Here is a 22,802-nt window from a genome sequence, read left to right on the forward strand (position 1 = left end):
GGAGCACACCATATGCTCACCTCTATGTAAAATTGATTTGTGTATATGAACAAAATTTAATATTAATACAAAATAGTTTAACAGTTTACAGATTGCAAAAAGTCTATGTTGCAAAAAATACCATAGTTCAGTAATAACATGTTAGTCTCATTATCAAAAAGGTCATAATAATTTGGCATCTGAGATTTACCAAAATTAACTTTCAAAATGCACTACAGAGAGTTATGGTAGATTTTCACTTTCTTAGCATAGTGAATTGTCAATTTTCATAAAATCAATTTCAATGTTAGATTTCACAGTTTGGCTGTATACAGACTGGAGTTCTTTAATATCAAACCATTTCCCAACCATATTTGGTAGCTATTATTTGTTTTATTCTTTTTGCAAGTTATCCTCTCCTGCTGCTATACCCATAGTGCCCCCCTCCTTAATTTCCCTCAAATAGCCTATCACATCACATTTGATCTCCTTGTCCCCATCTTAAAAGTCCTACTTTCATTTTATTCAACTTTTGCTCTTCCTTCCTCTGCTTTTAATTCTGACTACTCTGTTCATCTACACCTGTCTTCAACTTTGCTCCTCCTCTCACACTGACTGAGCACTTTAGATAGTTTCCTCACATCTACTCACTCCACATCCTTCCCAAACTAAAATTTTGTTCCCCTAGTTAGTAATTATTTTTAAATCTATCTTATGCAGACAAGAAGATATTAAGGGCAGGCCTTACTCTCTTTTGCAAAGTTCTAGATAAATTCATGGTGCTACTTAAGATAATTAGTAATAGCCTGATACTACAACACGATTTTTGCCCCTACTATTTTGCAGATGCAGTTCTATAAGAAACATCTCATACACTTCACTTACATTTATTTCCATATCCTTGGGTACTGTTTCAGTTGGGTGAGAGGAAAAATAGTTTATGTTTGCATACTTCATGTCCCAGATACATGAAGTCAGTCAGTAAGTCCATAAATGCTCTAACAACTTAGAAGGATAATGTTAATTTAAAATTGGCCCAAAAGTTAAATTTTATAAAAAACCAAGTTTCCATAAAACCTAAGACCATCAAAAAAGTTTATGATTTCTTAAAAAGAAAAGAAAATAGTAACAACTGTTTTTAAACAAATACAAATTCACCTGCACTGATCACAACTCGGGCACGTCTACACAACATGTTGGGAAACTTAAGTCACTCGGCGTGTGAAAACACGCCCCCAACTGACATAAATTATGCCGATATAAATGGTAGTATGCACAGCACTTTGTCGGCGGAAGAGCTTCTCCCGCTGACATAGCTACTGCCACTCGTTGGGGGCAGTTTAATTATGTTGATGGGAGAGCTCTCTCCAGTTGGCATAGAGCGGCTACACCAGAGATATTACAGCGGTGCAGCTGCATCTGTACAGCTGTGCCGCTTTAAGCTCTCTAGTGTAGACATAACCTCAATGTTTCAACACTTAGACGTGAAACTGGATGAGGTTTTAATGTCCCAACAAAATCCAAGAACTGAACAGGATATAAATGGTGAAAAATAAATTTTTACTTTTTCAATCCCTTCCACGCCCCCCTTTGAATAACCTAAAATGTTAGAAACACACAGGTAAATAAATGTATACGAGTTTAAGCTGACATTATCCCTTTAATGCTTCAGCTGATTTTTATATCCACGTCTCAAGTTTTTACAGAATGACTGCCCACTCACATTACAAATATTCATTCTTGATGTACTAAACAAAACATGTATTTGTGCACTAGAAGAAATAGTTGTCTCATACAGTAAGTGTGCTTCTTTGAGATCATAGAATATCAGGGTTGGAAGGGACCTCAGGAGGTCATCTAGTCCAACCCCTTGCTCAAAGCAGGACCAATTCCAAACTAAATCATCCCAGCCAGGGCTTTGTCAAGCCTGACCTTAAAAACTTCTAAGGAAGGAGATTCCACCACCTCCCTAGGTAACCCATTCCAGTGCTTCACCACCCTCCTAGTGAAAAAGTTTTTCCTAATATCCAACCTAGACCTCCCCCACTTGCAACTTGAGACCATTACTCCTTGTTCTGTCATCTGGTACCACTGAGAACAGCCTAGCTCCATCTTCTTTGGAACTCCCTTTCGGGTTGAAAGCAGCTATCAAATCCCCCCTCATTCTTCTCTTCTGCAGACTAAACAATCCCAGTTCCCTCAGCCTCTCCTCATAAGTCATGTGCTCCAGACCCCTAATCATTTTTGTTGCCCTCCGCTGGACTCTTTTCAATTTTTCCACATCCTTCTTGTAGCGTGGGGCCCAAAACTGGACACAGTACTCCAGATGAGGCCTCACCAATGTCAAATAGAGGGGAATGATCATGTCCCTCGATCTGCTGGCAATGCCCCTACTTACACTGCCCAAAATGCCATTAGCCTTCTTGGCAACAAGGGCACACTGTTGACTCATATCCAGCTTCTCGTCCACTGTAACCCCTAGGTCCTTTTCTGCAGAACTGCTGCTTAGCCATTCGTTCCCTAGTCTGTACCAGTGAATGGGATTCTTCCGTCCTAAATGCAGGACTCTGCCCTTGTCCTTGTTGAACCTCATCAGGTTTCTTCTGGCCCAATCCTCTAATTTGTCTAGGTCCCTCTGTATCCTGTCCCTACCCTCCAGCGTATCTACCACTCCTCCCAGTTTAGTGTCATCTGCAAACCTGCTGAGAGTGCAGTCCACGCCACCCTCCAGATCATTAATGAAGATATAGAACAAAACCGGCCCCAGGACCGACCCTTGGGGCACTCCGCTTGAAACTGGCTGCCAACTAGACATGGAGCCATTGATCACTACCCGTTGAGCCCGACGATCTAGCCAGCTTTCTATCCACCTTATAGTCCATTCATCCAGCCCATACTTCTTTAACTTGCTGGCAAGAATACTGTGGGAGACCATAACAAAAGCTTTGCTAAAGTAAAGGAATAACACATCCACTGCTTTCCCCTCATCCACAGACCCAGTTATCTCCTCATAGAAGGCAATTAGGTTAGTCGGGCATGACTTGCCCTTGGATGTGTTGTCCATTTATATTCCACTCTTGGTGCACATGCTCATGTTCAGAATCTTTTGGCCAGCAGTGTCCATTAGGGCTGCACCTGTACCCTGAGTGTCTTTGTGATTCCCATCCACAGGCATAAAGGGGAGGGCGACCCCCAGTGACCATCAATTCCTTCACCAATGCAGAATCCAGGTGTTATATAACTCCATATTAGCAAGAAGAGTTATGGTATATATGGAAAACATACACTGAAGAATCAGCTACTGTAAAGTAAGTAACTTGTTTTTTCTTTCGGTTCTTGTCTACATATATTCCATTCTTGGCGACTCACAAGGAATGACTTACGTGACTGGAGGTGGGTACTTGGAATCTACCTAACCAATGATTGTAAGACAACTCTGCCAAAATTAGCATCAAATCTTTACTCTATAGTGGAAGCATAATGTTGGATAGGTAGAGTATGTACTGAAACCACATGTTACTGCCTTACAAATTTCCAAGATTGGAACACTTCTCGAAGAAGCTGCTTGAGCCCTAGTGGAGTTGGCTGTAAAATAGCTATTTTGTAGCATAATTTAATACGGATAGAAATACAATTAGATAGTCTCTGTGTCGATATTGCCTGACTTTTTACCCTATCCGCATAAGCTACAAATAACCTAGTGGCCACCATAAAAACCTCAGTCCTAACTAGACAGACAGATAGCACCTTAAGCATATCCAACGTGTGAAGTTTAGATTCCCTTTGGGAAAGACGACAAGCAGGTATATTACTTGGTTAATATGGAAGTCAGAGACAACCTTTGGCAAAAATCTTTGGGTGAGGCTTCAAGGTCATACTGTCCTTACAAAATGCAGTGTATGGATGTCCCACCACAAATGCTTGTATTTCTCTGATCCTTCTAGCAGATTATATTGCTACTAGAAAAGCTGCTTTGACGGATAGGTAGAAAAGAGAAGATGTATGCAAGGGTGATTACTCAAACTCCATCAGCACTAGGTTGAGATCCCAAGGAAGAGGAGGGGCTCCCTGTTTCAACAGTACACACACCTAAGCCATTTCAGGAATCTACCTACCGTAGGGTGTGAGAATACTGAGTGACCCTGAATGGGAGGGATGGTTTGCTGAAATGGGTGTGTGAGCTTTTGAGGGAGTACAACTTATGAATTCTGGTTGATATTAAAAAGTTGATTTTATGAAAATTGCTGTAACAGGGAATGCCTCTACCCTGTGTATCCATCATTGCTGACATGCCTTTAAGCACGTCTCACCCAGATCAGGAACAACAGCTAACCAGTAAGGACTATATGCACCTGAATAGGTCTTCCTGTGTGAGAACAAAAGAGTAACTGCATTAGAGGGGAAATCAGTTCTCTCCAACCTCCCTCAACAAGGGGCCGGTATTTGGAGAATGAAAAATTCCCAAATGCAGGACAGATACCACGGCGTTGCTGTTAGCCTTTAAAAACCAGGGAGGTGAAAACTCTCAGTGCCACACAGGAAGTTTTGAGTACAAGAAGGGAAGTGGATGAACCAGCCAAGCTAAGAGAAGGCTCCATGTTTCAGAATATAAGCCATGCACTGTAGCAGAAGGACTCTTGCTAGCCTCAGAGAATTTTGAACCCAGCCCAAAGAATGCTCTGGAGTGGTGAAAAAACGGAGACAGGGAAATGTGTGTACGGTTTATTATTTTTGTACAGATCTGTGTATTTCTCATGCGATTAAACAGAGCAATGATATTAGAATCCTGTACAAAGTGTATGGGCATTTCATGAGTTACACCTGCCACATGCCCAGGAAGTTAACCTGTGGACCTGGAACACCCACATAGATGGAGTTCTGGGAGAGTGTTTATTTAAGCCGTAGAAGAGTCTAAGGGTAAGCTCTCGTTCCAGGAGGCGGGCAGTGGGTCATATTGTCGTAGTTCACAGGAGAAGGTGCAAGACAGAGAGTGTGCATACCAAGAACATGTCTGGAGTCCCCATGACAGCAGCAATGCTTGGACAGAGCTTTAAACCATGTTGGTTGGATTCTCTCAAAGTAGCCTTGTAAGTGACCAAAAGGAGGTGCCTGACTAGAGCTCGTTGCTTGTAGAAAGTCATTAATTCTTTAAGGACAAGAGGTAGTCTAGTATATCAGGTATGGAGATAAGCGATGTACTTGGGATCAGACAGAAGATCTCTCCGACTTGGAAGATGATGTAAGCCTAGTGGAGTCTTTTTGTACTGTGTATAAGTACATTCTGGACCTCTGAAGAGCAGCTGCTCTCCAGTGCTGTTAACCAGACGATACTGATGCTTACAAGGACAGGGAAGATGGATCCGGACAGATGATCAGCTCCTCTCTTTGGGAAATTACATCTGTGTTGGGAGATAATTGGACTTGATATCTAACAGAAAGATTGATCAGGTCTGAGAAAAATAAACTGTATTGGCCCAGGCAGAGTCAATATGATTATCTTGGCTTAGTCTTATCTGAGTTTCCTGATTACTCTGGGAATCAATGGAATAGGCAGGTAAGCATAAAAGAGTTCTAGAACTGAAGGGATCAGAATTGCATCTGATAGAGAACCCTAGTACTAGCAGCCTCTGGAGCAAAAGCTGAGACACTTCTTGTTCTCTTTCACTGCAAACAGGTCTATGGAGGCCAGAGTGGATAAAAATTGACGTTTTTTTTTTTTTTTTTTTTTTTAAGTTTTTCTTTTTTAAATAAACCTAATTAAAATTGAAATAATGACAATCCATGTACAGGCCTAAACTTACTATAACATAGTAAAATCATTTAAAAACAAAACAAAAACAATATTAAGCAGCCAATGCTTTCTGCCAAGGTTTTAAAAAAGTCAACCCACTGAACTGGTGGAAGTCGCTGACGAAGTATATTGAATCAGAGTTTGCTAAAGTGCTAAACCAGCTTTTGAAAGCATTAGCCTCTTCTGCACAGAGAATATTTTCTTCACTTCCATTTATTGAACTAACTCAGTTCAATGATTAGTTAATTCAAAATTAAGAAACTGATTGGGAGGTGAAAAAGCAGAAAAGCTTGTTTTCCTTTTCCAATCTATAAATAAAAAAATTAGGAGTGAGAAGATGAGATCTCCTAGTTCTAAAACCCTGAAGGACATTACTGAACAATCAGTTCAATTCACTAACAATAAATAAGACCTTTTTTTGTTTAATAAATCAGTTAGCAAAACATGTTTTGTATTTAACACTAATTTCTTTCTGATGTATCCAGCACATTTAAGATTGATTTTTACTAGTTAATTAAAACTATCTGAAAATGCTGTTTGTGCATTTGTAACTGAATTTGAATGGCCATCCAAATAGAGCTTAACATAAAACACAAGCAAACCATCTTCTATTAAATAAGAAATGCATCATTCCCCATTTTCTAGCATAAATAAAGTAGGAAAAATTAGGACGCTGAATACATGGAAATTATACTATGTAATTACATAGATAAATAAGTACAGTGTATCCTCTTAGTTAGCAAAATAACTAAATAAATAAATAGTACCAAATTTAGTGTAAAGGCTATATTTAGTTGCAAATACACGTTTTACTTGTTACCAACCAATGAGAACCAACCTTTCTTTAGGAAAAAAACTATGTACCAATGAAAAACATGATTAAAATCTATTATTTAAATCTTTATTAAAATCAGTTATTTAAATAGCATTAATTTAAATCAATCTACCTTGATGGAATACTGACCCCACCCTGGTGAATATTTCCTGTATGATGGGGCCTGTCATTATGATTTCTTGTGAGCTTCCTGCTAAGCTCTGCCAGAACATTTTGCAAGCCTGGTATATGATGAAGTGCTTCTGGAGTAATTGCGTCATATGCCATAATTCTATACAGATGCAGTTTCACGACAAAGGTGTGCATGTATGTGTTGGGGTGGGTTGGATCTTGCTCTGCCTTCCCTGTTTATATGAAACATTGCTGTGGTTTTGTCTGCCATAATCTGAACAGTTAACCCTTTCAGTACTGGAAGCAATACTGTGCAAGCCTGATGAATAGCCTTATTTAGGACATTTGTATAAGTGATTTTCTTGAGCCATCTAGAGACCTTGGTGTACGTGAACTCCGCACTGTAAAGTGAAGACACCTTTCATTAATGCTTCTGATGGTCATGGTGGAGAGAAGAGTACTCCTTTAGATACTTTTAGAGGATCCTTCAACCAGTTTAATGGTGACAGGACTCCAGTGGGACCTGCATCTTCCTCTCCAGATGATAACCAATGGACCAATATACAGACTTCAATCACTCTTGCATGCATCAAAAGTGAAGTCTGGCACCCTCAGTTACGTATAAACAGGAGGCCATGTGTCCTAGAAGTCAGACACAAGCTTCTTACCGAAGTCGGAGGTTGGATCGGTAGCTGAATGACCAGATCTACTACAGTACTGAGTCTGTTGATAGGCAGATAAGCCTTTGCTGAGGTGGTGCCACTACTACCTGGCATTTGGTAAATACCCTCAGTGCTACTTATAGACTGAAAGGCAGAACCCTATATTGGTAATGGAAATTGCCCACCTGAAACTTTAGGTACTTCCTGTGGGCAAGATGGCTAGCTATATGAAAGTAGATGTTCTAAAGGCTGAGAGCTACACACCAGTCTTGTAGATCCAGGGAGGAAATCAGAGACCGTTCTGAACTTGAACATGTGAATGAAGGTATTCAATTGTTTCAATTGAAGAACTGGAAACCAGCCCCATTTTTTAATTGGGTATTGGAAAGTGATGGGAATAAAACCCCCTTGAGGCATTTCTTCTACAGCTCCAAGACTTAAAAATAACTTCCCCTCTTGATGCAGCATGCTGTAATGAGAATAGTCCTTAAATAGGGATGGAGAAGGAGCAGGGAACATCTGGAATTGGATGGAATACCCCACCTATAAACTCTCCAGCACCCACTGGTCTGCAGTGATAAGGCTCTAGGTCCACAAAAATAATGGGAATGGATGGAAAGAAAAGGATACTTCAAGAAATGCATGTGGTTCCCAACCAAGGAGACAAATCTGCTGACTTGAAGATGACAATGCCAGAAGAGTACCTAACAAAAAAGAAGATAACTCATCTTGTGCCGTAACTTGGGTTCTTTGAGATGCGTGTCCCTGTGGGTGCTCCACTTCAGGTGTCGGTGCGTCCCAGTGCCGTTGATCGGAGATTTTCAGTAGCAGTCGGGGGTGCGTGTGCACAGTAGCAGTCTCACGGTGCCACTGGTGCCTCATCTAGCACGTGCACGCCCCGATCTCTTCAGTCCCTTCTCTATTGTGGAGTGTTTAGCTCGTACTCCGAAGTAGAGGGGTGGGTAGTGGAGTACCCACAGAGACACTCATCTCGAAGAACTTCAGTTACTGCACAAGGTGAGTAACCTTCTCTTCCTCTTCAAGTGCTGTCCCTTTGGGTGCTCCACTTCAGGTGAACGTAGAGCTGGCGTGACGAACAGGTCTATATGTGGGGATCCCCACGTGTAAAATATGATGTGTTATTTCATCATTCAGTTCCCATTCATGCTCTTGGGAAAACTGTCTGCTTAATGTGTCCTCCATTATATTTAGTCGACCCAGGAGGTATGCTGCTGTCATAGTGATGTTGTGTTTTATGCATCAGATCCATAGTTTTAAGGCCTCTGTGCATAAGGAGTGGGAATGTGCTCCAGCCTGGCGGTTTATATAGAGCATGATGGACAATATTGTCCATCAGGACCCTTATCGTTGTGTCTCATATAAGAGGGAGGAAATGTAGGCACACATTGCGGATCGCGTAATTACAGTCAGCTCTTCAGCATTTTCATTAATGTTTTAGAATATAGCAGCTAGCTGCCTCTCTTTAGATGTGGCATTTACTGACAAAGCTCGATGGAGTTAAAAAAAATTGACCTTAAGAAAAAAAAGACTATATTAGCTTCTCTTCAATGCTGGATAATAAAAGGTGTAAAAATAAAATTAAAAGGCTCATGCCTAAACAGAAGTACTTTTGGAGGTGGGGGTGAATTGATAAACTTTTAATACTTTGTTTTCATTGTCATTTTAATACATTCTCTCAGAAGCTTAAAAATAAAATTCCTTTTCCTTCTGGTTATAGTTGGCAAACACTAACACCTTTTTACATCCCCAAGCCCGGCCATCTATCTGACAGAATGAAATGAACTGCTTTTTGTTAATTTCCTTGTTAGTGTATCAACATTATTTATGTGAACTAAGGAAAAAAAACCTGCTCATGCCATCTATCCCTTTTTATGCTATTTTCAGATTTATAACAAACGTCTGAAATGTTTTCCCTTTCTTCAAAAAGGTTTTTTTAATACTTGTTTAGAAAAAAAATCCTTAAAAATATGAGGAATATCAAGTCGTGTTGTTCCTTGCTTTTTGTTCTCCTTGGTGAACCACAGAATAAGATGAAAGCTTTCTTTTCCCTTATCTGAAGGAGTGAGGACATGAAACGTTGAACAAAAATCTGTTCTCCCAGCTGTCTGAATTAAATGGGCGTTGGAAGTTTTAAACGGCTTGACTAGAACCCTGTGCAGCCATTAGTTGAAAACTGATTTAAATTGGTTTAGTTTGCATTTACAAGTAAATGAAGTCCTTTTCTATACACAAAATTACACTCATTTAACTAAACTGGCACAATGTCACACATTTAGTTAAATTTCTGTGTGCCAACAAGCCCTTACACAAAACTAAATTGCTCTTAGCCAATTTTAAACGGGTTAGCACTGGTTTAACAAAATCGTTTTCAATCTGATTTTAGTTAGGCCTGGTCTACAAAGATATACTTATATACCTAAAGGTGTGATTTTATACTAATTTAACTTACACTAGCAACTTGCGTAGACAAGGCCTCAGCTGTGTAAATGTAACCTTTGTTGGTAAATGATGTCTTAACCCTACTAATTCTTCTGCCATTCAGAAAAAACAAAGCAGAGAAGACCTGCATTTTTAATGTAAAAAACAAGTTGAACTTTTTAAAAATAAAACAAAACAAACCGCACACCCATAGGCCATCTTTATACATCAAAGAAAACATTTTTAAAATCACACCAGCCTAGCTTTATTCTTGTTTACAGGTCAATTTTAGCAACTTCTTCTGTACAACCAACAGAAGTGCATCAAAGGGTACTGTGCATATCTTGCACAAGTAGCTGTTACTGTTTTGAGACCAAATAGTAAATTTTAAATTAATTCAAAAAATTCCCAGATAGATTAAAACAATTTTAAGGCTGAGTATGTTTTATGTGTACATTATATGACAATGTGACTCAAAAATCAGTAAAGTCAGAGTTAAACCTGAAACTCTATTCTTAAAAAGGTGAAGATTTGAGATTTTATTAATTTAAATAAAACTAAAGATTAGTGGTCTGATTTTCAAAAGATGCTGAATATCTCTAGTTCCATTGACTTCAATGGGACTCCAATGCCCCTAAAATATATAGATGTTAAACAAACTCAACTATATTCTAAAATAAAAATTATTAAAACCCATTCCTCGTTCACTCACCTGCTGTGGCTCAAATAAAACAAAGACTTACATGTGTTTAACTTTACTCAGTGTGAAAAGTACCACTGTAATCAACAGGACTACTTGCTGTACATAAAGTTATGCACGTGTGTCAGCATTTACAGGATCGGTGCTTTAGGCCTTCCCTACATGGGAAAAATTTCATTATAGCCTAAGATACAAATTTAAACCAATGTAATTACACCAGTATAACCCCCACATAGCCTTGTACTGAAATAAGAGTCTCTATGTCTACACTGCAGACCTTAGAGTGGCACAGCTGTACCGCTGCAGCTGCGCTGTTTTAAGGTCTCCTGTGTAGCTGCTCTATGCCAGTGGGAGAGCTCTCTCTTTGGCCAAATTAAACCACTCCCAACAAGCAGAGGTAGCTATGCTGGCAGGAGAGCATCTCCCGCCAACATAGCACTGTCCACACCAGCGCTTCTGTCTTTGAAACTTATGTTGGTCAGGAGGGTGTCTTCTTCACACCCTTGACCGACAAAAGTGTTTGTGTAGATATAGCCTAAGAGCGGGTTTCTTCAGTTTAGCTTGTGTCAATTGGAAAGGAGCTTAAGCAAAACAAAAAAAACCCTATCCTTATGCCAAAGTAAGAGTATCTACACAAGCGGTTATAGCAGTATAACTATGTTGGTATAACTGGTAAAACTTTCTGGTAGCCTTAGTCTTGAGCTCAGTGTTCCAGATTTACCCTGTAACAACTGGTGACATCAACATCACCTGAAGCAACACTGAGCAATATTTCAGACAATTTTGAAGCTACCAGATGTTACAGGGCAAACATGGAAACCTGAAAGAAGTACTGAGAAAGTACATAAAGAAGAAAAATTTGGGATACATATGTACAAAGCATTGTAGTTCATCTTTAACTTACCTATGGTACCTAGATTACACTTCACACCTCGTATGCATAATCACCCCGTGAAGACTCCTGTGATGAATTAAACAAAAGACACACCATTTCAGTTTTGTAGCTGTTATTATACAGGTTTACAGATTTAGCATAATTATTTTTCATTTTTAAACTCTTATCCATGAATTAGACTGGTAAAAATGCTAATTTTTTTAATGAATAATTCAATATTTTTTCAATGTGAATGAAAAAACTAGAACTAGAATTAAGAGCTTCTATCTGAAAATGGGAAATACTGTTCTCAAAACACTGAGGCTTTGTCTACACTGACAACTGAACAACAAAACTTTTGTCATTCAGAGGTGTTAAAAACAAAAACAAAAAACACTCCCAAGAAAGACAAAAGTTTTGTTGACGAAAAGTGACTGTGTGACAGCACTTTGTTGGCAAGAGTACTGTCCTGCTGAAAAAGCTACCTCCGCTCGTTGGGAGTGGAAGTTTTTTGTCGACAGCAGAGCTCTCTCCTGCTGACAAACAGCAGTTACATCGCGTGCCTTTTAGCGGCACGGCTGTAGCGGCACAGCCATGTCGCTAAAAGCTGCATAGTGTAGACAAAGCCTGAGTGTTACATTTCACATGAGATAGGAAAGGCCACTCCAAAGCATTTTACTTTCTTCACATGTACTGTTGGGCCAGCTGCTCTACTGATACAGAAAATAATACACTAATCTGGGCATTAGGCCAATACTGGATCAATACTTAATGGAAGATCCCTACTTCAATAGCTGGGAGGCTTCCGAGCTGAACTCATGTCAAGTTTTCCCAACAGCACATGAACTATAACACCAATGGGAGCAACAGCCAACCAGCAAAGTGCTGGATGCTATATGCACCAAGACTCCTGAGAAACTAATCAACATAGAAATGCTTTTCAACAGCGAAGCTTTGGTGTCCTACCAAGTGTATGGTGATCCATTTTTTCCCCTTATTTAAATCAGGCAACTTTACATAATCTCATACATTTTCTATAGATTCTGGCCTCTTCTCTTACATAAACCCTCATAACTGGAAAATATATTCTGCTTTGTTGCTAACCTTATGACTCCTGCAAATACAGTAAACACCCACCTCTTTCTTTCACATGAATCTTTCTACCTCTCTCCTGAAGAGTTCTCACTACACTGAGAAGTAAAACCCTGTTGCTCAGACAGATTTCTAGACCATTCAAATATTTTTGTCCCTCATCCATCTTCCCTCCCACCCCCAAAGAATCTGTGCTTTCTGCTACTGCACCTGTAAGCAGTTAACATTGTAAGAAAGCAGTATTTTAAATTATCAAGAAATGAGAATAAGCAATAGTGATAAAGAAGTATTTTTTAATCATTACTTTAGTGGATTTTGAAGGGAAATATCTACAAAGTATGAACTTTTACACAATCTGAATTTTGGGCTTAAATACTGAGTCTTAAGGAGTTTCAGTCTAAACTCTGAATTTCCTTGTTTTCAGCAATATTCTTATTCCTATTCCTATTACTTAATTCCAAGCATGCCCACAACATGCTAAGTGCTTTCTAAGGCATACTTCCTGCTCTGAAGAGCACACCTTATACATATTTTGTTTTCTATATTAATAATAAAAACATCAGAGTGATAGCTGATTGTTTCTTGTTCCAGAATGTGCACATTGCCCCCTACTAGCCTTTTAATGCAATGACACAGATAAAAGGAGCAGTGATGTCAGCTTCTATTGTCTTTATTGCATTTTCAAACAAGCTCCTTCGCACTTTCTCCCCTGCTGGCCCTCGCAATTGCAAAGAATTCCCCCTAAACATCCCCATATCTCCTTTTTATCCTCCTTCCAATCCCTCCTTAAAACTCTCCTTTGCAGAGATGCCTACAAAAAACTTGACAAGTTAGGCCACTGGTGCACTTATGCTCTTGATGAATTATGCACCACTGCGCACATGCAGAATTCATGGCCGGCACAGAATTCTCTCCCCCCACTCCACCCCACCCCCGAAAATACATTCTGCCAAAGAAGTGCTGCAGTTCCACCTTTCACTCCCCATAGGATGCTGTGGTGCCAGAACAGCTGGCTGACTAGCAGTAACAGTTAGCAGCCAGCTGCATTAGTCACAGCAGCCTGCCTGTGCACCCAGGTTAGGAGGCAGAATACAGCACATGGGACTGCTGGGGGGGCTAATAGACTGTGGGGTTCAGAAGGGCTGTGGGGGACAGAGTGGGGAGTGGGCTCATGTGCTAGTGGGGTGACAGCATTGAGCCAGGGGCTGAGTGAGAGGAGGGGCTCCAGCACCACATGGGGTCAGGGACACACAGGAACAGGGGTAGATATGCCAGATTGAATGGGAGAGGCTCAGGATCAGCCAGGGTCTGCATGGGGGAGACTCCCCACCTCCGTAACAATCCCTCCTGTCCCCCTCTCCTCCCCATAGACACTGTTCTATATTTCTCCCATGCACACCCAACAACCCTCCAGGTTCACTCCCAGGCTCTTTCCCTCTCCCTCAGCTCCTCCATTACCCCTGATTCCCCCAAGCCTTTGCACTGCTTCTGAGGAGTGCAGGAAACACATTTTTGTATTGTAGTTTAAATGAAACAAAAAGTTCTGTATTAATATGATTAGTAAGGAATCTATTTGCCAAATAAAAACATTTCCTGAATCTTTCTTTTTGTCTGTATTGTCACAGACATACTTGCTGACAGGTATTTTGAAACAAATTACCAAAATAATTGAAACTGGCATGAGTATACTGTGTTATGCTGACAAATTAAATAAGCAGAATTTTAAAACATTATGCACAGAATTTTTAATTTTTTGGCACAGAATTCCCCCAGGACTATGCAGTGAGACCATTGCTTATCATGCTGAGCAATACTGTCTCTGTTTCCTTGTAACACCCCAACCGTATATATCCATCTGTTGCCTCATCTTACGCTTACATTGTAAACTTTTTGGGGTAGGGATCATCTTTTTGTTCTGTGTTTGTAGAGCGCCTAGCAAAATTGGGTTCTGATCTATAACCAGGGCTGCAAGACAATATGGTAATACCAATAATAAACAATACCTTTTTTGGCCATGACCACTGGTTTAAAACTGGTGTAGCAAATTATATTTGAGAGTAAAAATAGTTAAGAAATTAATATCTTAAATTCTATGGGTAACTAATGATGATCAAAAGGTGGAGACTTTCAAAGGCACATTAAGGTAACTAAATCCTATAATTATACTGCTATGGTTAAACTGTTATAACTTTACTGTGTATACAAACCCTTAATGCTTGTTAAAAGGGTTTTTCCAAGTGTTAGCTCTGCGGTTCTCAACAGTGGGGGAGACCCCAAAGTCTTTAGGGAGGCATGCTGACCTTTCCCATTCAGTCATGGGGTTGCAATGCCACTCATTCAAAACTGGCCCAGTCACTCCTCCATCGTGACTGCCAAATTTGAGTGAGAGGCTTTGCAACCTGACACACAGAGTCAACAATGCCAGCCACTGAAATTTAGCCTGGCTGCCCCTCGGATTAGCACTCTTTAGTGCCAAAATTGAGAAATACGGTCCTGAAAACTTTGTGGATACTATGGTATGTTCTCATTTAAAATCTTTCCCAGCCTATGCACAGTTAGACAGCAGGATCAAAGGACTGATTTATTTAAAGAAGAATCTCCTTTATTGGAATCAATGTATTAGATGGCCCAATTCAATCTAGATTACATTGGAAAATCCCCTTTTGTTCACCACAAAAAAGTTGGGGACACGATTAAAAAAAGATTGAGAATCCCTGTTAGCTTAACGTGACTGAAAAAAATCACCCCCTTTTCACCTTTTGCAGTAGTAGTTCGTTCCTTCCAGAGGACATAACATTAGGCCTAATCTTAAACACAGTTTTAATAGTGGTGTAACCATGTTAGTTCAGGAATCATTCTTTTTTTTTAAAACGATATAGTTACACTGGTACAACCCCTAGCATTGATGCAGTTGTACCACTATAGACTGTTTCCCTTCCTGTATACGAACAAGCTATATCAGTACTAACACATATTTAACAATACAGTATTACTGTATTCACAACTGGGGGGTTGTAACCCTTCATTTATCTCAATGTAGTTAAAATTGTGCAATTTTTCTGAGCAGACAGGGCCTTTATTCTGCTGTTGAAGAGCAAAATTCAAATCAATGGCTTTCCAGCTTTACAAATCAGTCAATGCCATATAGCAAGGACCTAAAAAGAACTATGACCTTAAAAGAAATAAGCATGGTCACATGTCCTTACTATGTGATGGTCTGACTTTTGAAATGTAAACTATCTTTCTAAGCAGCATCCTTATTCTCTCATGCCCTTCTCTATGCTGATACTCATATGTCAGGAGTGTGTTTCTTAAACTATTCATTCAACTGACACCCACTTCTAAAATTATGATGGAAAAGATAGATACATCAATAAACTCAAAAACAATTAACACACTCATGCATGCTTTATGTTTAATGAATATTTCCATTACAATGCTCCATTATTGGCAATGTAAATGAAGCTTTGCCACCAAATGGGGGAAACACACCGTAGAAAACTAAACACCAGGCCCTCAATTCCTTTTGATATTAATATAAGCCATGCACATAGAGCTGGGTCTTTATACAGTACCTAATTTTTTACATTAATATATTTTCTTAATTCTAATTTATTATATGGTTTCAAAGTCTGCACAAAACTTCATCAGGTTATACCAGATTGTCGCCTAAGATCTGTTGCAGTCTGTAGCTAATTCATTTTACATTACAAGCTTTAAACAACAGCCCAAGTTTTAAAATATTTGGGAACATACTTACGAGGATGTATAAATATTACATAATAATCATAGTGCTGTTTGTACACCTGTATTTCAACTAGGACTTGTGGCATAGAAAGTTATACTGGTATAAGGCAGGGTGTGAATTTAAACTGTTATAGTCATACCAGTGTAACTCCCGGTCTGGGCACTCATATTCCAGTATAATATAATTTTTTTGGTTTAGCTTATGTTGTATTAGAAGTGATTTAAGACAAGCTACAAAAATGACTCTTAATGTGGAACAAGTTTGAGTTATACCAGTATAACTATACCAGGTATTGTTGGAAAAATCTTCTGTGTATCCCCCAGACATATGTAAACCATTGTAGGAAAGCTTATCACCCACTCAACAAAAAGTTAATACTATGGAAAGTTTGGTGAAAAGACTGTTTCATTTCCCTGGACTGTCATAACACCTCACCATGGGACTGCATTAGGTCTCAGAAACCAACTACGTATGGAGCCAATTCTTTAAATGAGAGGCCTCCAAGGAAAACTCATGGGGACTACAGGAACTGATGACAATTCAGTAGATGGTTGCTTTCCTCTGAGTCAGTAATGAAACAATTGCCCAATATGGGATGTTGCCCTCTTTCATGAGAGATGTAAAACAAAGCTTCTGACTTCTAGCTGGTACAACTCCGAACATTTTTTGCTATTCTAACATGGATCATTCTGCCTAAATCCCCTAGTCAGTTGAAAACGGAAACACTGCTCTTCATTTTCATTCCTAAATTAGTGCCCAGTGTTACTATGTGCTCATTAGAAGGGTGGCATAATTTACTCCGAATTTACTGATTATATATAAATAGGCATCATAGTTTGTCAAGAACTTTAAGATCCTCTATGATTAAATGTGCTAAATAAGTAGAGATTTAAGTACTTATTTTTCTAAGCTGTTTTTAAGCAGCATGTTTCTTCTCCTCCTCCCCTCTTCTCCCCTCCCGCACAAGCATCTTTGCAGACACAGGGAGCAAGCAGTACAGCATCACAATTCACTTCTGTTCATGGTTTGTTTCTCCATTAAACCCAGCCTGGTCAAATCCCTGAGTGCAATGTTCTGCCATCTAATTGGGGGTTGGCCTCTAGGTCTGACTGATGCTGGTTGTATATGCGTTATTTTCTTTGGCATCCTATCATCTGTTTGTCTTCTACAGCGTCCCCACCGCTGTAATCTTTTGACGGCAGACAATCCCGTACTTAGTTTCACATCCTACTCTCTTCCTAACGTCATGTGTCTTAAAATCATTCCACTTTATACCTGCCATCTTCCAAAAAATTCTTATCTCTATTGTTTCCAGCCTTCTGATATTTGTTTCATTTAAGGGTGCTGCTTCCAGAGCATAAAACAACACCATTGTTATACTGGTTTGATAATTTTTCGCTTTCATACCAAACACAATGTTTTTATCAGTCCATAATTTCGTCAATTTCTGTGCAGCACTTGTAGCTAACGTACATCTCCTTTTAACCTCATCTTTGATGGAACCATCAGTACAGATGAAGCTTCCTAAGTGCACATAAGGTATTATCTGTTCTATGACTTTACCACTGCTGCATTTCTACCTATTGTCCCTTTTCCAAGGCACAATAAGTGTCAAGACAAGAGAGTAATTGTAAGTCCAAGTCAACTACACCCATTTTCAAGGTAGGAAAGAGTACCATCATCAATTCAAATGTATCTGCCTAAGACGAAGAGCTTAACTCTAGATCACCCAATGTCATGCCCTCCAACTCATCTACCATTCTTAATATCCAAATTAAGAACATGATGAAAGGCCATGGTGATTTCAGGCCCCCTTGTTTTATACCAAAGTTTGACTTGAACCAGCTGCTTAATTTACCACCAATTCTTATGACATGATGGGAGTTTTCATACATAACTTTTATAACTGTGGAACTCCATAGGATTTTACTCATTTCCATAATGCATCCTTCCAAACCAAATCAAATGCCTTAGTGAAGTCAATGAAAACAGGAAACATCTTTAATTCCCTTTCTTATGCTCCCCCAAATAACTGTCAGAGTGTGTATTGCTGAACAATGCAACTTCGACCTGGTCTAAAGCTGCACTGTTCCTCGCCTGCTACATCCTCTAATTTGTTAATAATTACTTTCATCATTCTTCCTGGTACTATTAAGAAGCCTGTACCTCTATAATTATTTGGATTGGGAGGATTGCCTTTCTTCGGGACTGATACAATTATTGCCTTCAGCCAGTCATCCAGTACCTCTCTCTTGCTCCCATACCTTAAGTATTTTCCCTAATTCTTTGATAGCACTTGTCCCATCACGTTTTAGCCGCTCAACTATTATATTGTCTATTCCTGCAGCTTTCCCATTGGTTTAACTGCTTTACGGCTCTATTTCTTTTACTGATGGTGATTCAGTGCTGATATCCATTCTGCCTTGCAAGCTGCCCTGTCCATCTCGCATACATACAATGCTTGCATCTGGATGAACTACAGGGTTCAGCACTGCTCCTTCCAGCACTTTTCTTCAGCATTTGTCAGTTCACTGGTAGCCTCTCTTACCACTTGCATCATCGTCCTGATTGTGTTTCCATGCAACTTAACCTTACTGTATATAGTTTTACATTTTTTGCTTCATTTTTATTATTTATAAAGCACTGCAGAATCGGCCTCAGAAGCATTCTTTGAAAAAGTTACAAAACTTAGTTCAGTAGTTTAATACCAGGAAGTTCAAGCAGCACAAAAATCTAAACCAGCAATTAAACTGTAGTCCAAAGAGCCATATTTCTCACAATGGCAAAGGAGTCTTCAAACAGTAATATTTCCTATGAACAGCAGCCCAATTCAGGACTCTGAAGACTACCAGAGGTTGGCTTTTTTTTTTTTTTTTTTTTTTGGTCTAACAAAATTACTCAAGCAACTATGCACACCCCTGTTCAGTGCTTCATGTTTTTGTATATCGTTTCTATATGATCATATTTGCACACATCAAACATTTAAGAGAGTCAGACAAAGACAGACAATGTCAATAACCAAGGAAATTTAAAATAGGTGGGTCTGCAAGCAAATAAGGGGAGATTTGATACTCATGAGCATAAAATGAGGAAGAAAAAGCAACCATGCTTATATCTGCACCAGTCACATTAAAGCATCTTTTCCTCATAACTTTAATGCTATCCTGATATTAATTTTTTCATATTAAACTCTGCAGCTGGAGGACAGATAAGGGAACAGGACTGCTAGGGAAGGTGATCGATGAAAGAATCCACCTCTGGAAAAAAAATTTAGATGCACTGAATTAAAATATGGTATTTTGCCAAGCTAGTGGAAGTAACCTATTATATCTTATTCCCTGCTGCCTTCAAAGCCCTATATTCCGTAGTGACATCCTTCTCCTTTCTAAACAATGTAAAAAGTAAATCTTCCATAAAAGATTCACTAATTCCATTTGTATAGGAATTACTTTTTAGTTTGAAAATATACTATTAATGAAGTGTGTACTTTTTATGCTTCTTATGCATTAAAAAAATTGAAAGTTTTTTCTAAAATAATCTGCTTGTTTTCCCCTTACAAATAGTAGGTATTTATAGTAGTGCCCACAATGTAGTATACAAAAATTAAGGAAGACAACCACTTGTCCCAAAGAGCTTATTATGTGATCTTTCCAGTTATCCTCTGAATTTTGAGGTCTTGCAACCTTTGATTGAAGGAGCAAGCATTTTTAATATTTAAAAGATATTTTTGCCTGTAATTCCCAGGTTAAATAGGAAATGAAAAAGATTTAAACAGCCTGAATAAAAATAATTTCCCCCTCAATCAGGTTTCACTTGTGTCTAATGTCAAGTTTACTAGTTTCTTTAGCTGTCCATGGAGCTTCAGGGAAAAAAACAAACCTAGATAGACTAGATCTGAATTTCTAATGCAAAGCAAAAGATAAAAATAGAGGTCCTTGTATACTTTACAGTGGGGTAGTCAACAGGTGGACTGCAGGCCAAATCCGGACCGTCAGACGCTTTTGAAGGGACCGCCAAATCTTTTTATTTATTTATGCTTACATCCCTTGTTGCTCCTTTTGAAAGCCCAAGCTGTCACCATGGGGCGATGTAAGTGCTACAGATGATGTAAGCACAGGTCTGACAACCTGGACCCTGGTCACCCCAGGCAGGGCTGACAGCAGAGCGCCCCTAGCATGGGTATAAACAGCAATATAACCACTGAGGCACTGTTTAGGGAAGTATAGCATAGACACACCTGAAGGGTTGGGGATGTGCATGAGTACATATCCTACATGGCTCTCTACTTGCCCAAGCCTACATGGCTCTCACTTGTCCTCCCATCTATCACTGATATTTTTAGCAAATAGTGGAATGCCCCCATAATCTTTGTAAACGTCGTGAAACAGGATTTTAGGATTAAATGAAGACATCTAAAACTATATACTGAGTATCATGGCTAAGAAACTGACAATTTATAGTTTTCCTTAGGCAAATATTCTATACACTAAGTGTACAAAGCATTCTTTTTCTCACATTTACTAGCAGTAGTTTTCATTCTCTCTCATGAGAGAACCAACACCATTCTTTCACCAAATATACACAAGATGCTGTGAAATCCTACAATATTTGTTTTCAGCTTTGCAGAATCAAGATAACAAAACCTCAACTAATTGTGGTTCAGAAGCCAGGAGAGTAAGTACATACTTGACAATCTATTTTAGAATCTTGACACACAGATGAGTCCCCTATATTTGGAAATTGGTCTTACTTTTTCAGAATCAAATAATCAATATAGACCATATAGCTTATCTGTTCTCCCATGTGACAACTTTGCTTCACAAACTGTGGTAAAACTACAACAACTTTATTGGATGGAGAAAATGTATGTTTATTACACATTAACCAATACTAGTTTACTGTGCATGCATTGTAAGTAAAACAACAAAAAATAAATACATCAACATACAAAATTTAAGCAATGTAATATTCAACATTTTGTCACTATAAATACTTTAGATCTTATGTTACATAGGGAAATCGGTATTAACGAAACAGATAACTTTGAATCTAAATAATCTGTAAATACATTTCACATCCGAGCAATAGTGACAGAGACTTTGTCAACAGCAACTACAGTCCCATTATTATTGAGCCATCAGTTCCAATAGCTCCTTTTCAGTAATCTACAGAAAAAATTAGAGTTAACTTAAGATAGGTGAGTTGAAATCATCCAGCAAAGCTCTATTCTGTAGAAACCATGATGTTCAACCTCAAGGGTGAAGCTTATAAGAGCAGGCAACAGCTTTTTTGGCACCAGGACCAAAGCTATGGAACTCATTAAAGGAGAAGATAAAAATGCCCACAAAGCTCACTGCCTTCAAAACGAAAAGTAAAAGATATTTCTTTGGTTTAGCTTTCTCACAGCTACAAGTAAAAACAGTAAAGAATGAGAAAAGGAGGAAGAGAAATAAATCTGCTAAGAGACAGCCCCAGGAGTCTTGGGAAAAAACAGAGGATAGTTAGATCACTGGCCTAACATGATTTTTGTTCTCCCGGACACATTCAGATACTAAGGTGACAGATGACAATTTAAGATGATGTCTCTTTCCAATAGTCTAAGAATCAGACATAGCAACTCTTTTCAGACAGGAAACACTGCCTTCAGAAAGCCATTTCAAATTATAGGATGTAGCAAGTGCAACAGGGAATGGCCAAATTGACTTTCCCGAAAGCAGAAAAACTACAAAGAAAAGTGTAAACAAAAAGACAACACAGAACAATGTCATTTCTTCTGACTCTGCAGTGACAGATTCAGTAATTTCATTTTTAACAACAGTTTCTGTGAAAGAATTGCCCAGTTCCAACTGACTAAAATGTTGAGCTATAATTTTTTTTTAAATAAATATTATCACAATGGGGTTCAGGTCCACAATTAGGGCTCTTACATGCTTCAATAATGCAAATAAAGAAGAAGAATAGTGCCACTGCCTACAATATTAGCACTCACACCTCCTTTCAAGAGTAGCCACTATCAGCTACAAACACATGATTTAATATGCAGTCAATGAGTATCTCAGTGTTTAGCAAGAAGTATGGCTAGCCTTGCCCTATACTGAAGTCAATGTCCACTTCAATAAATGTATTTTGGCAAAAATGAAACAGTTATTACAAAATACATGTGTGTTTTACAGGGCACAGACTGTGCCTTTTGCATTTGACCAGTACCTAGCCATTTTGGGCACTAACGGGTACAACTAATAAAAAACACCACCACTGTGGCAAACAGTAAGTCTGCCATATCAATTATACAGGAGCCTGTCAAAATTTGTAAGAATTTCCATGCAAAAAAAAGCAAACATCATTCTGGGATGTATTAGCAGGAGTGTTGTAAGCCAGACATGAGAAATAATGCTTCTGCTCTACTCTGCACTGATTAGACCTCAACTGGAGCATTGTGTTCAGTTCTGGGTGCCACATTTCAGGAAGGATGTGGACAAATTGAACAGACTCCAGAGAAGAGCAACAAAAATGATTAAAGGTCTAGAAAACATGACCTATGAGGGAAGATTGAAAAAACTGGGTTTGTTTA

General features: G+C 38.9%; 1 protein-coding gene across 7 annotated transcripts in view; it reads right to left on the reverse strand.

Moving 5' to 3' along the window:
• The window catches only part of NR2C1 (nuclear receptor subfamily 2 group C member 1), a 99,317-nt gene that overhangs the window by 74,295 nt on the left and 2,220 nt on the right, over window positions 1-22,802 (reverse strand). For 5 of the 7 annotated variants that reach the window (XM_054028242.1, XM_054028234.1, XM_054028266.1 and 2 more), the window contains exon 2: window positions 11,422-11,478. The exons of 1 other annotated variant lie outside the window; for it this stretch is intronic. The gene's annotated coding sequence lies outside the window, so the exon portion shown is untranslated. Of the gene's footprint in view, window positions 1-10,560; window positions 10,617-11,421; window positions 11,479-22,802 lie in introns of those variants that run through there. One more of the 7 variants, XM_054028258.1, reaches the window with a different exon arrangement.

The sequence above is a fragment of the Malaclemys terrapin genome, chromosome 1 (genome assembly GCF_027887155.1).
Source record: "Malaclemys terrapin pileata isolate rMalTer1 chromosome 1, rMalTer1.hap1, whole genome shotgun sequence".
NCBI lineage: Eukaryota > Metazoa > Chordata > Testudines > Emydidae > Malaclemys > Malaclemys terrapin.